At 41.5% G+C, this 13934-nt stretch overlaps 1 long non-coding RNA gene across 1 annotated transcript; it reads left to right on the top strand.

Annotated features, from left to right (window-relative positions):
- Window positions 1-9163: 9163 nt before the first annotated feature.
- Window positions 9164-10343, top strand: LOC146856829 (uncharacterized). The gene is made up of 4 exons (XR_014979507.1): window positions 9164-9322; window positions 9447-9656; window positions 9746-9796; window positions 9884-10343. It is a non-coding gene; the product is annotated as an uncharacterized LOC146856829 (long non-coding RNA).
- Window positions 10344-13934: the final 3591 nt, after the last annotated feature.

Here is a 13934-nt window from a genome sequence, read left to right as displayed (position 1 = left end):
CAATCGTAACGATTGCCGACAAGCGGAAAAGCGGCAGACGGACTTTGCATCCGCCACGATACCCACCGCCATCATAATATGGCAGGGGATATTTCACAGTAGGATGGCGTAATGATCACCACCGCCCGCCCGGCGGTGGCGATCGTCACATCATCTTAATGAGCCCCTAAGTGTGGCGTGAGCGCCAATCAATGATAAGTAAAGGTAAGCAATGGGCGGGCTCTAAGCCCCTTTTAAGATTTTTCGTTACAAGAGATTTCACAAGCACAGCACAAGCACCGTGTATGCGAAACTTAAAAAGTGCATGCAAAACATAAAAATAGTTTCTTTCAAACTGCTGGTACCATTTAACAATTCAGCCTTCCAGGCAAAATACAGTTTCCTCTAGCCTTTTTGTAATGTCATTTGTTCCACTTTCCTTCAGGATGTGTACTACGATGTTGGGCAATCCTTTAAAGGGTGCAACTTCATTACCAGTAGTATAAAGGCTTTAACAATCCTCTAAAAGGTTTTGTTCTTCTGGCAAGGATTTCATACAATGAATATTCTTCAGGCTACCAGAATACCGGGCCCTAAGAATAACCCTACTTTTTCAGACTAGATCGCGTGCACTCTTGAAGTTTTGACTTGATTTAACAACAGAATGGTATTTTTATTTTCTCTGAAGACGTTTTTCACATTTATGAGTGCTACTACTGGCATGGAAGTCTGCTGTCCTTTGTAGGCACCCACCCCTGCAATCACGGAATATTAGCGGGGTCATAAATGTTATCTGCCTAATTAACATTCATTAGGAAAGTTGTGAGCACTGTCTGGTAGATGAAGCTCTGTGTTAATAAACACATTCAGAGAGGTGGTTGTGTACAAATAAACAACAGCCACAATACCGTACATTTTGAACGTGTAGTTAAATACCTGCTCATCAAGTACCTCATTGGCTGATCATTCCATGGCACTACCAAAATTACATTTGGACACATTTGCTCAACTGTAAAACACTCCCTTCTATGGGTCATTTAACAACTCTGGGCTTTGGGGTTAGGTAACCTACTTTGGATGCTGTGTAAAAGAGTAAATACAAAAATGAATGCAATGAAACTAAGCAACCAGTACTGTCTAAAACACTGTGAAAACTGACATGCATTCTGGCATTTTGTTTAGTTAATGTCGATTTTCTCATAGATGCGAGTAAAGTACTCCGAATATCTTAATGAAATCTGCACACTTTTAACTATTAGCACCTGGCAACCTTTGACAACTAGGCAATGAATACATTTCCATGTACCCCCGAAGCCCCCCCACCCCCTTGGCAAACTTCATTACCTCCCAGGGTTTGGGGGATAACCAAGACGCAGGAGAGTGAGTCAAATAGTCTAGAAAATGAAAGAGAAGCCGGGGAATTCGGATTCACATTCTCCGATCCCGATTGCGTTGGTTAGTCTGTAAGCACTACTTTTATTAATGAGTTTTGCATTAGTAAAGCACCACGGTGTACATGTGTGGTGACACTTCACCCATGAGGTACGTGTCAAGCAATTGTTGACACAGCCCACACTTTGCGTCTTTCTCAATATATTTATCACGAAGTGCAGGACCTTTTCAAGGGATTTTGCACACTACATACATTCACTCCAAAAATAAAACGTGTAGGTAAAAAACATTGCCATTTACAATGTCAATAGCTCTAACTCACAAATGCAAGACTTATTTGCATTGCAAATGCTTGTTGGTACTGGTGCCAGTTCCTATAGTTTATTCAGTTAATGGATGAGTGGACCGCTTAATGCTGTCAATGGAGTTCATTGCGTGCTGAATTGTCAAGAATTGGCTGGAAGTATGTATGATTGGTAATATGACCATGGAGGTGGTTGTTGAAATTGTTTTTTCTAGGGAAGGCATACTAGAAACATTGGTATCTGATAACGGAGTGCAGCTCACGTCTGTTAAAATGCAGTTGTTCCAGAAAAAATGTGGGATCAAGCATGTAAGGGCGTCATTGTATCATCCCGAAAGTAATGGCCAGGTTGAACCGTTCCATAGAGTTGTCAAAGAGGTAGTATGCTGTTATCATACAGGATTACACTGCATACTGAACGGGCTGAACACTATTTGAAGTATTAGGAAGGAGGAAACCTTATTAAAACTTGTACCATGGTGGTTGAGACATAAGAAGGGAGAGAAAGGGAAGTCAGAGGTTGATCTTCGGATTAAGAGTAAGGTGGAAAAGTATCAATCTCAGGACAAGGTCAACATAGTCAAAAAGGTGCAGAGTATTTCGAGTGAGTGAGGAAACCAGGCTCGTGGAGAAGGGTGCACCTCGTTGGTCGGATCCATTGAGAATTGTAAGTGTGTTGGAAGGTGTGGTAAAAGTTGAGGATGGAACGGTGTGGCATTTATGCCTTGTGAGTTTGTGTAAGGGGGTTAGTGCACATGGTTGTCAGGAGTGGAATTTGCAGGCCAATATGAAGTGTAACGTTGATGGGTGATGGGCCAGGGTGTGAACCAAATTTGAGGGTGAATGAGAGCAGTGGGAGTCATGTGGCGGCAGGTGATAGAGCACAAAGTGATCCTGAAGTGTTGATACGTCGGAGCGTGAAGAAGAGGAAATTGCTGGGGCATCTTAAAGAGTTCATGATGGAATAGAGAAATGTTAGATGTCTAGTGGTTCTATGAACTGTTAAGTGAGGTACAGGTTCAGTGTATAACTTTACCTTTTTGTTTTTGTGTTGTTATAATGTGTTGGGGCAAAGGTGTGTGGGACAATGGGGTGGAATGTTGGGGGCAGAAGGTTGGTGAGGGATGCGTTTGCATGTGTTGATGAACGTTGGGGAATGGCAGTTGCCAGAGAAGCAGTTCTCAAGTGCTGTCTCACATCACTCTCTATGCTGAAGGAACTGCTTAAACTTGCTGAATAAACCATTTTTCCTCCATCTATCATTAAGCCCTTTTTAACACTGAATCAAAATGTCTAATGAATGTGCCCAGTTGCTGACATGAAATGCAGATATCAGACGATTTAGAGCAATTCTCTCGAAAGAATCAGAACTTATTCCCTAAGGGGGTTTGGTTGGAAACTCACATGCTGTCTGCTTTTGGTGTGTTTTTTGGTGGCTGCTATTTCACTCCAGAGGGAACTCTACAGAGGATTTACAGTGGCTGTCATGCTCAGCGCATGCCTATGGGTTATTTCTGTGTCACTCCTGGGTGGCTCTCTCTTCAGAGTTTTTTCCCACTGGTTTTTTACTGTGGCTGCCTATATCCAGTGCACTTTTAGGATGCTTGTGCAATTCCTGTGTTGATGCCACAGGAATAGCGGGCATTCTTATTGGCAGATTATCCAGTACATGCCTGTAGGTTGATCTACTGTCAAGTCTTGCTGGATTCTGTCAAACACTTGCCTGACTAAGTAAACAGTGATCTCTGCCTAATACTGTTAACTGATGATAATAAGGGATCAACTGTAATTCAAAGGAGCGCATTGGCTGTTTTTATTTGTACCTACCTTTGTACCATGTCTAGTTTCATTTGGATGGATTCATTGCTTGATTGTGAAGATGAACTGTCGCTCATGGTAACCAAACATGCTCCTGCTTTGCTGCTTTTTCTCCCCTGGAAGGAACATACAAATCATCGCTTCTCATGGCTTCCATTGTCTAGTGCATGCCTGTTGATTCCTCCCCTGTGAACCCAAGAGGATTCTTCTAATAATTTGCCAAGGCTGTTTGAATCCAGTGTATACCTATGGATTGCTCATTTGTCACTCCTGAGGTGACACTCAACATTGTGTGTATGTAGGACATGTGTGTGGGTTTCTCCACTGTCACTTCTGATCTCTTCATCTCATTTTCCTTTTCTGCCGGGAGCCACTTCATCGTTGTGGGTGGCCATAGGTTGTGCCTGTACTCTAATTAATTCCTGTGAGATGTGCCTTTACAGCTCAATCCCACCCAAGACTCTCTCCCTCTACACATCAACGCATGGCAACTAATTGTGCACCAGTGCAGGTGAGAGCAAAGGGATCCATCATATCATTGTAGATATGATGTATCCCTTTGCTTTGGAATTAATGCAACGCAGCACAGCCGAATGGCTTGCGTCACCGCACTGCGTTAATTCCTTGTAAATAAGGCCCATTATTTTACATGATTCACACTGCAAGTGCAACCACCGCCTCATGCTTCAGAACTGGTTTGAGGTGTTTCTCTTTCCAAATGTGCTTCCAGGCTGCTCTCCAGACAAAGCCTTTGTGTAGTGATGCTCCTCACAGCAGGGTAGTCTCCAGCCAGGAGTACACACAGCAGAGGCACAAGAAGGTGTGAGGGCCCTGCACTGAAGTCTGACCAAGGTAGACAAAAGGCTTGGCATCAACATGAGAACAGTGCTTCAGGAAGTCTACCCAGCAGCCATTTGCTAAAAAGTCTTAATTGAATTTGTAAAGGGAGACCTTTAACCACTCCCACACTTCCACCAACATTTGCATCTCCTACTCTCTAGCCACTGGAATGCATGCAATACACTTCCACCATCTGGGAAGCTGTCCTCACCTTTCATTTGATGTCATTGCAAACCAGAGGCAATCAAATGGGTCCTACTCTGCTTTGTAATTAATAACATGAGCCACACCTGAGGATGAACACCAGAAGACATCAACTCCAGCATCTGCAGAATCTCCATTTCAATGTGTACATCATTTCTCATGTATACTATCACACTGCCATGATATTGAAGTTACTTATTCCTCTGAGTGCAGCCTAAAGGTCTTGATATTTTCTGACATATGCGTCCAGTCATTATTTTTCACTTTCAGCCCTCGAGCTGATCAACTGACCTGCCTGGATCGGTGATCTAGCAGTAGTCTAACAGCAGAGAATTGAGAAACCTGATTCTAGACATGTGTATTGCTGCCTGGGTGGGAAGGAGGGGGGAAGTGAAGACCCTCCTCCTGTTGTGGGGATTTTAGTAATTTAACTAGTTTACACAATTCGTGCCACCCTTCTGCAAATATTCTTGTTCAGCCCCCCCGGACCGATTCATGACATATAATTGCTTGGGAACAAATATAGCAGGGGTGCGCTCATCACACTCCTTACAAAGAGGGATATAACATGAGACGTAATGGCTGAAAAAATGGGGCACTGGGGGAGGGTAGAGAGGCCTTGTGAAACCTCCCCTGACAGATCCTGGTGGTACTACTCCAGAAGGACGAATGAAAATTGTATTTGCTTTCCTAGGAAGAGAGGGGATACCACAGTAGCTGTATTCCGTGTTCATGTCCCAAAGATGCCTCTCTATTCTATGGAAGACAAGGAGTCCTTGGTAAATAATGTCACTCACTGGTTCTGCAAGAGCAGACACCACTATTCAATCATTAGGAGTGATCGCACAAAAGCAGAGATGATTGCAACCCCAGATGGCTTGCAAGACAAAGTGCAGTCTCTTTTGTAAGTAGAGATTTAGTAGAGGGATTAATGGCTGTAGAAGCCCGTACAATCTCTAAGTGTGTCATTGTTTTATTCAATGCACTGGAAATAAATTAGGAATAAGAGTGCAGCATTGGCGCTTTCTTTGTTAATTTGATGATATTAGGCTTGGCCTTGCTGCCTTAAAGCCAAAACCCTGGATTGTTTTCTGGTTGTTTAGCGGGTGCCTACCCGCGAGGTGTGTGGAGGCAGAAATTGCTGCTTTACGTGTTGTGTTTCTCGATCGGGTTGAGGTTCAAAAGTGAATGAACTCACTCCAAAAGCGCACAAGGTGTTCTTTGGAAGATCAGTATGATTGTAGTAGTTGTTGGTGTGTGTAGTGTTAAGACATAAAGTGCAGTGTGCATTTCTTCAGGACTACGACAGAACGTGACACCTTCGCATACAGCGAAGAACATATTCTAAAATTATAAGTGACCCCCCCCATTTGCTTCAGCTGCGATAAGCACAACGGCAAAAATTACCAATGAATCTGATAGACTCATAAGACTGAAAAAGAAACAGATTAGAACAAATCTTCATGGACATTTCTTAGTAGAACACTTGAGAGCAGGAACTATCCCGGGTGGACTACAAATACGAAACGTACCAGTGATATTCACGGATGATCCCCTCTACAAAAAAGGATACAGCTTCATTGAAACTAAGTGCAGCAGAGACCTCATGGTCCTCACTGTTGAAACAGCACAAAGGCTTTGAAAACAACAATTGGAAGAGATTGCCACTTTAGAAGCAAATCAATTAATCACGGACTCAAAAGCACTCTTTGAAAAAGTAGAAAGAAAATCCTTGAATTCGAAGCCTATACAATTAATCAAACAGGTACCAAATTTGAAAAAGAGAAAAATAATTTTTTATTAGATAAAGTGTATCCTTATCTTCAAACAGACTTTTATTCCAGACCAGAAGCACGGAGATTTCTCCCTGAATATCAAGGGAAATCTAGAAATAATTTCATAACTTTCTCTGAAACATCTTCCTCATCTAGCGGAAGTGAAACAGAAAACAGCAATAGCCGCCCAGGCTTCAACAGACGAGGCAATTTCCAACAGAATTTCCATCAACAACAGCAGCCGTCTTTTTTAGGGAAAGGCCAACAAAAACTGCGAGGCAGGACCAGATACAACGATCAGACATGGGAGATGTCGACAAGACGACACAACTACAAGAATTGAATAAATCATCCATTTACAATTTATCAGATAAAATCTTGACCAACGTGAATTAAGTATTTTGGAAAAAGGTTTGTCCTTTGTTCCGACAAGAGATACACATTTTGTCCAAATGAAGGCAGAATTCAGTGAATGCTGCGGATAAATAAGTCTAAAAACCTTTTTCGCAGAGAATCCATCAGCAGGCAATTTTGAAACAACAGGACTTAGGAAAAAGTCTACTTTTTGCCCATCATCTGGTAAAATTCCAAAAGAATTGTTTGAAAAAGTTGTACTATCAGCAATCGCTGAAATTGAGAAAAAGAAAAAAGATTTACGGAACCAAATATTACGAAAATACAAAAAGATGCTCTGAAGGATTTGAAAAATGATACATCTATAATAATCAAACAAGCCGACAAAGGCGGTTCGATTGTAGTTTGGGGAACCGAATGGTACACAGCAGAAGTAAATAAACAACTTAGAAATAGAGAATGCTACAAGAAAATAACAAAAGATCCCACATGGGAATTACAATGTCAACGTTTCAAGATTTTACAGGCAGGCTATGACCAAGGCTTTCTAGGCAAAAAAAATATGAGTACCTACAGAATAAACATCCACGAACACCAATTTTTTATGTACTGCCCAAGGTACATAAAGATGAAAATTGTCCGCCAGGGAGACCAATAGTCTCTGGCTGCGAATCTCTCACAGAACCAATTTCAAAATTCGTGGATTTTTTCCTTAAACCATTCATGGAAGATGTTAAATCATTTTTAAGAGATACCACGGATTTTATCAACAAACTTGAGACAATAGACTCTGAAGAAAACAGACATTTTCTAGTTACTTTAGATGTGGTATCATTATATACTCAAATACCGCAAGATGAAGGTTTGGAAGTACTTGCGGCATTCCTAGATAGCAGACCAACACCAGCCAAAATTCCTACGGAATTTGTTATGGAGTTGGCAAGCTTTGCCTTAAAAAAGAACTATTTCAGTTTCAAAGACTAATTCTTTTACTAAACAAAAGGAGTGCCGATGGGGTGTCCTTTCGCCTCAGAGCTAGCGGTGCTTTACATGTCAAAATATGAGGACAAATTTGTGCACAATAACAATCCTTTTGCACAGTGGATCGGAAGCTGGGTCCGATACATCGACGATGTCTTTATGGTATGGACAGGAGATGAAGAAAAACTACATGCCTTTTTTGATTGGCTAAACAATAGAACACCTGACATTAAATTCAGTATGAATCATTCAAACCATAAAATGCCGTTTCTTGACATTGAAGTTTAAGCCACAGATGGGCGACTTGCAACAACATTATTTAAGAAAAAAACTGATAGAAACAAAGCCCTGCATTTTTCAAGTAATCATCCACGTAGTCTAAAGGAGAACTTGCCCTACGGGCAATTTCTACTGGTCAGACTGAACTGTTCATTCAAAGACGAGTATTTATTTCATGCCAATAATCTAAAGGACAAACATCTTATCCGTGGATACCCCAAAAAGCTTTTTTTAAAAGCAATGAAGAGAGCGTGGTGGACTCCACGTGAACGTTTACTCGAGAGAAATGTCAAACCAAAGACGGAAAGGATTGTCTGTGTGTCGACTTTTTGTCCCACATCAAATTGGTTTAAAAAGGTAATTAACCAAAATTGGCATTTGGTAAAAAACTTGGATAAAACATTGACGGAAGCTCCACTATTTGCTTTTAAGAAACACAAAAGTATTGCAAACCAAATTGTGCGAGCAGCTTTGCCTAAACCAAAAGGATTAACCATCAGGGATTTTGTGGGCTTGCCCCCAATAAAAGGTCACCATAAATGCGGTACCTGTACCTGCTGTGAATCAACGATAGAAGGCGATCTCTTTACACACAATGCAAATCATTGGAAACAAAGACATTTTCCAATTGCATATCTAAATATGTTGTCTATGGGATCTTTTGTCCATGTAAGAAATTATACATTGAAAAAACTAATCAGGAAGTGCCCTACTGAATTCAGCAACATAAATCAAGAATTCGAAAAAAATTGCAAACTACACCCCTAGTGAACCACTGGCATGCTAAGACTCATACAGAAAAGGAGCTGAGATGGACCATTATTTCAAAAGTAGAACAAGATCGTCGAGGTGGAGACCTTGATGCGAAATTATTAAAATGAGAAGCATCATAAAATTCAATACAGCAGTGAATGGGCTGAATGAACTCTCAGAGATTTATAAACTCTGGTTTATACCTTTCTTGGTTATCCACAAGCTCCGGTTATAATATACATTGTGAAAATCTAATGAGCTCTTTTTTCCGTTGCGATCTCAAAAGGAAAAATGCCTTTCGCGCGGTCTCAGCTTGAGCATGCAAGATAGGTACATATACAAGAAGAGGATCGAGCACGAGGCTTGAGACCGTGTTTTGGGAAATAATGACGATCAGGCAACTCCCCAGCAATATATTTGCAGAAACTTTATTCTAAAGAGGTGTTTCACTGAGAACAGGCACTACACCCGGAGAGTTTTTCAGACTACAATTCCCAGAAGTCCGAGGCATTAGAACGTCGTGTCTAGGACGCTTTTTGTGTAAAAGAAGAAGCCGGCACTGTTCATGACAAACTAACCAGCCGGGCAGCAACTGAGATACCCTGGTGCCCCAAGTTCCAAATTCCAGTCTTCATTGTTTAAGGTAAGAACTTTGCATCCCAGTCGCCTATCAGATATAGAGAGAGTATGATATACGCTCCTTCACAAGCATGTACGATTCAATACACCGCCGTAAAGTACTAAAACCCGTCCGTCTCTCCCTCCAGACTGCTGCCGTGTGCCTTCCTCCGGTTCACAGATCAAGAACTATCGAAGAAGATGAACAATAACACAGGCATTTCACCTCTAATGCCTTTAGTTGTTCTGCACGTATAGAAACCTATGAGTTCACGCTAAAACGAGCTTCTTCATTTTTTCAGAGATAAAAGCAAATTGACACAAAGAATCAGCCCTACGCCACTCTTAGAGGTTTTCATGTAAGACTCTCTAATTTCATTTGACATGACTATGACACAGTGAGTTCTTTTGAGACAGGATTCTGACGGTATGACGATTATGTTTACAGGTTAGCTGTTCTTGTGAACAAACAGCATTGGCTTTGAAAGCTTTGATGCAGGTAAGGACACAATCGCTACAGTTGCAGCTAGAGATAGGGGTGTTTATGCTCATTTAGTAAGACAACGTCACTTTTTATGTCTTTCAGCTACTCTGGTCCTGATGAGAATCCCCGCAAGAGGAGGGATTTGAAACGCGTAGACCGTGTTGTTTTATGCCAATCTAAAAAACAAAAAACGAATGATGTATTTTTCTTCAATTTGGCTAAATTGATGATATTGATGGCCTTAGTTTTGTTTTGTTCTGAATCAAATATTTGTTATGTAAATAGTATGTAAATGCTTTGTATAGAGTGTGTCTGGATAGTGAATAGAGTGTGTAGTGAGAAGTGAGGTATGTTAGAATGATGTGAATGGGTGTATTGACAAAATGAATGAGACATTGAGAATGCACACAAATAATAACAGAGTTGAATCAATATAGGCTTGGGTGTATGTGAGAGAAATGGGAGGATGTATATTTGGGTTTAAGATGTCAGTTTGTATTTTGGATAAATAATCAATGTAGATTGTGAAAAGCTTTTTGGATTAAATCCAACTGAAAAAGCGGTTAAGTGTGTCATTGTTTATTCAATGCACTGGAAATAAATTAGGAATAAGAGTGCAGCATTGGCGCTTTCTTTGTTAATTTGATGATATTAGGCTTGGCCTTGCTGCCTTAAAGCCAAAACCCTGGATTGTTTTCTGGGCAGTTGTATCACAAGCATGATGCAACTCCAGCAATGCATGGGGCCACACTATCCCTGTGGCTCTGCGTCACCCTTACGCCTGCCATAAAGCAGGCATAAGGTACTGACGCAGTGGCGTCCTATGTTGTTGCATTGAACTCTTATGGATTTCACTGCACCACTCCTATAAGGCGTGGGAACGCCCACCCTGCATACATCATACCTGATGCAGGTATAATGTGGCACAGGGCTTCACAAGGTCATGCAGAGTCCTAGATGCGTCACTTTACAAGTACGGCCCAATGTGGTGCAAGAATCACGCTGCAAGTACAACAAGAAAATGACGCACCGGTGGGGTGAAACTGTCAGAAAGGCCTATGAATATGCTTCCCTGTCTTTTTCCGCTACATTGGCACACAATGGCTACCATGCACCAATGCAGGCAACCTTGCCCCATGGTGATTGTGTTGCAGAGTTGATTGATGGTGTGGCTCCACCTCTTCTCGAGACGTCTGCAGGTGGGGCTGGAATAGTGGAGGGTGGGAGTGAACCAGTTGGCTTTCTTTGAGTGTTGTTTGCCTGGTCTTTTCTTGAGGGGTGCTAGGGTGTCGTTGCAGTTGGAGATTCATCGGTGGTGTTCTTGCACACATACCCCTATGTGTTAAATCAGTTTCACTCCATGTAGACAAGGGAAACAGAGGATAGGAGAAATCCTGCCCACTAATAATTTAAGATCTATCAGATAGGATGGGATAGTAAGGAACCCTGTAGCTCTTGATAGTGTAAAGGGAAGTGTCACTGCGGACTATGAGCATCTGTCCAAACTTCCTCTTGAGTCTAGAAATGAGGAGTTGGCAAGTAGTCATGACAGGCTACTAGACAAAATAAGGGAAGTGTTGGGTAATGAAAGAAGGAACAGGACATTTATCCCAAAGCCCGATCCCTGGTATAATGGTGATTGTAAAGAGGCCAAAGGTGAGCTCCTTGAGTCTATTAAATCCAGATATCAAGCAGAGGTAGATACATCGAGAGTCCACTATCGGGAAGTGCTTACAAGCTGGGGTAACTCACTATGGATGAACATGCATGAAGCCCTGGTCAATAAACATTGTAAGGCAATCTGAAGATCAGCTGCTGTGGCCATAAATGGGCACAAACCAATGCTGGACTTATGCATCCAATCCAACGAGTAGGTATTGCACTTTAGCCAGCAGTATTCTGGCAAACATAGGATTTCAAAGGCAAACGGCGTGCCAATAGGCAAACTTCCGCACTCGGGCCGGAGATTCCAGCCCGGAGGCGGGGATTCCGGCTGGTGGCGGAGATTTAGCCATGGCCGAAATCTCCACCTCCGGGCCGGAAGCTCCGCCTCCGGGCCGGAAGCTTCGCCTCCGGGCCGGAATCTCCGGCCAGAGTGCGGACGTAAAGTTAGTAGTCGTAAATCCATTCTGTGAATACCAAAAATAGTAAGTGCATTCTGTGAATACCAAAAGTAGTAAGTGCATTCTGTGAATACCAAAAGTAGTAAGTTTAGGATTTTGTCTTAAGTTAATTCTGTGAATCGGGCCCCTAATGTTTTGGTTCCAACTATGGTTAACAACAGCCCTGGATTGTCACAGGGTGGGTCTCTGTGAACTTATGTCTCCAAAATGTGGAAGTAAGATTCAATGGTTCCGCACTGCAAAGGCTCTTCTTCAGCGTCAAGGCCTTGACACATATTGGGTTTTTCCAGAGACCATGGGCTTAATTGAAAAGTCTAGCATTAGAGATGCCTATTGGGGAAGTGTTGCAAATATTCCAAACTGTAAAGGTGCATAGTCTGCAGCTTTTATTGATTTGAAAACCGCCATGTTACATGAGAGTACTGTTGGTGAAATTGTCCCTCCATTAGCGAGGAAACTGTATTTACAGTTCAGGTATGGATGCCTACTTGCAAATACTTTCAAAGGGACGTGGCACAGTGAAATGGACATGGGCAATTGTAAACTGGAAGCATCGGGAGGCTCTCAGAGTACTGCAGACAGATACAAGTTGGATTGTGGTATTCTGTATGGCCAAATTTCTTATGGGAATGTGGATTAGACCTCTTACTGGGTAGTCTTTAAAAGCCACCTCTCCTTGGTTATCCCTTGTGCTGCTATTTGGATGTCATGCTGCTAACAAATATGTTTAGAATTTATAGAAGAAATTCTATCTATTTTTATGCTTTGCTGTTGTAAAAAGTATTGTATGATGAATTTCTATGGTCTTTTAGATGTTTTTTTTTATGATGTCACTGAAACGAAACGACAAATGAGTATTTAAAGTTTTATTTATTTTATGTATTTTATCTCGTCTAAAGAGTTACATTATGTTATTTGATGTCTGTAAGTTTACTGTTTTGTGTAGTACTTGTTGATCTAAAGTGATCGAAATTAAGTTTTTCTGACTGACTGACCAACTGATTCTAGTCCGTATCAATAATATCTAACATAGCACAATCTTCACAAGTAAACAATGTTGTTTTTTTCTACATTCTTACATCCTCAAACTGTACGCTGTCTCAAAAATATTCTCTACATTCCTTAAATCTGCCATGTAGAGCTGACCTTTAATGTAAAACTTCTGATTGTTTCTGCTCTTTTTTTCTTATGGCTTTCAAATGTTCCTCTCCTTCCCTCCTTTACATGACTTCTCTCTCTGAGCACAACCTACTCTGACACATGCTTTTTTGCCATATTCTCTAATACTGTATCTGCAAATTGTCCACAAGTCATTTACAAAATCAGTCTCTCCTCCTTGCTCTGAAGATCCTACTCCTGCTAACTACCAATAACTAATCTCTGATTCATCTATTTGTCCCACCAACCACGTGCATGAAATCACATTTCCCCAATAATAATCTCAACTCGCCCCTATTCATTTAGTTCACCATAAAGAAACTGGAATAGATGCATAGAATGGTTTATTTGAGCGCACAAGACCAATCCCAACAGCTAACCTTAACCATTAACACTGGACTAACTACTAACCCTGGGTTCCGGAGCAGTATACTGCCCGGCATAAAGCGCTTTGATGCCTCATCAGGGGTAGTAAGGGCTATATAAATGCAATTACAATTACAATTGCAATTACTATTCCCAGAGGGAGAGGGCAGTGCATGTTTTTCCAGCTCATGCTGTCGCCCTGTGGTGGACCATAAGTGGGGCTGGGGTGCAGAACAATTAGAGATGGGGCACTGACCCCACCTCCCAAGAGACGCCTCTTTGCTACAAGGGAAAATAAAACAAAGTAAAATACTGTAATATGATACTGTTAAGGCGCTAGTTTTTGTGGGGGGCGTATTCAAAACGCTTCATTTTATTCCACGGCTCTAACAGAAGTGTTTACTGTTTTAGTTTACTGTTTAGTACGGATATTGGTTACGGAATTAACGGCTTTTTTAATGAGATCACGAATGCACAATACCTGATTGATCAAGTGTAATTTCAGT

Source organism: Triturus cristatus, chromosome 3_2 (assembly GCF_964204655.1).
Source record: "Triturus cristatus chromosome 3_2, aTriCri1.1, whole genome shotgun sequence".
NCBI classification, from domain to species: Eukaryota; Metazoa; Chordata; class Amphibia; order Caudata; family Salamandridae; genus Triturus; species Triturus cristatus.
This window is presented reverse-complemented; position numbering and strand designations above follow the sequence as displayed.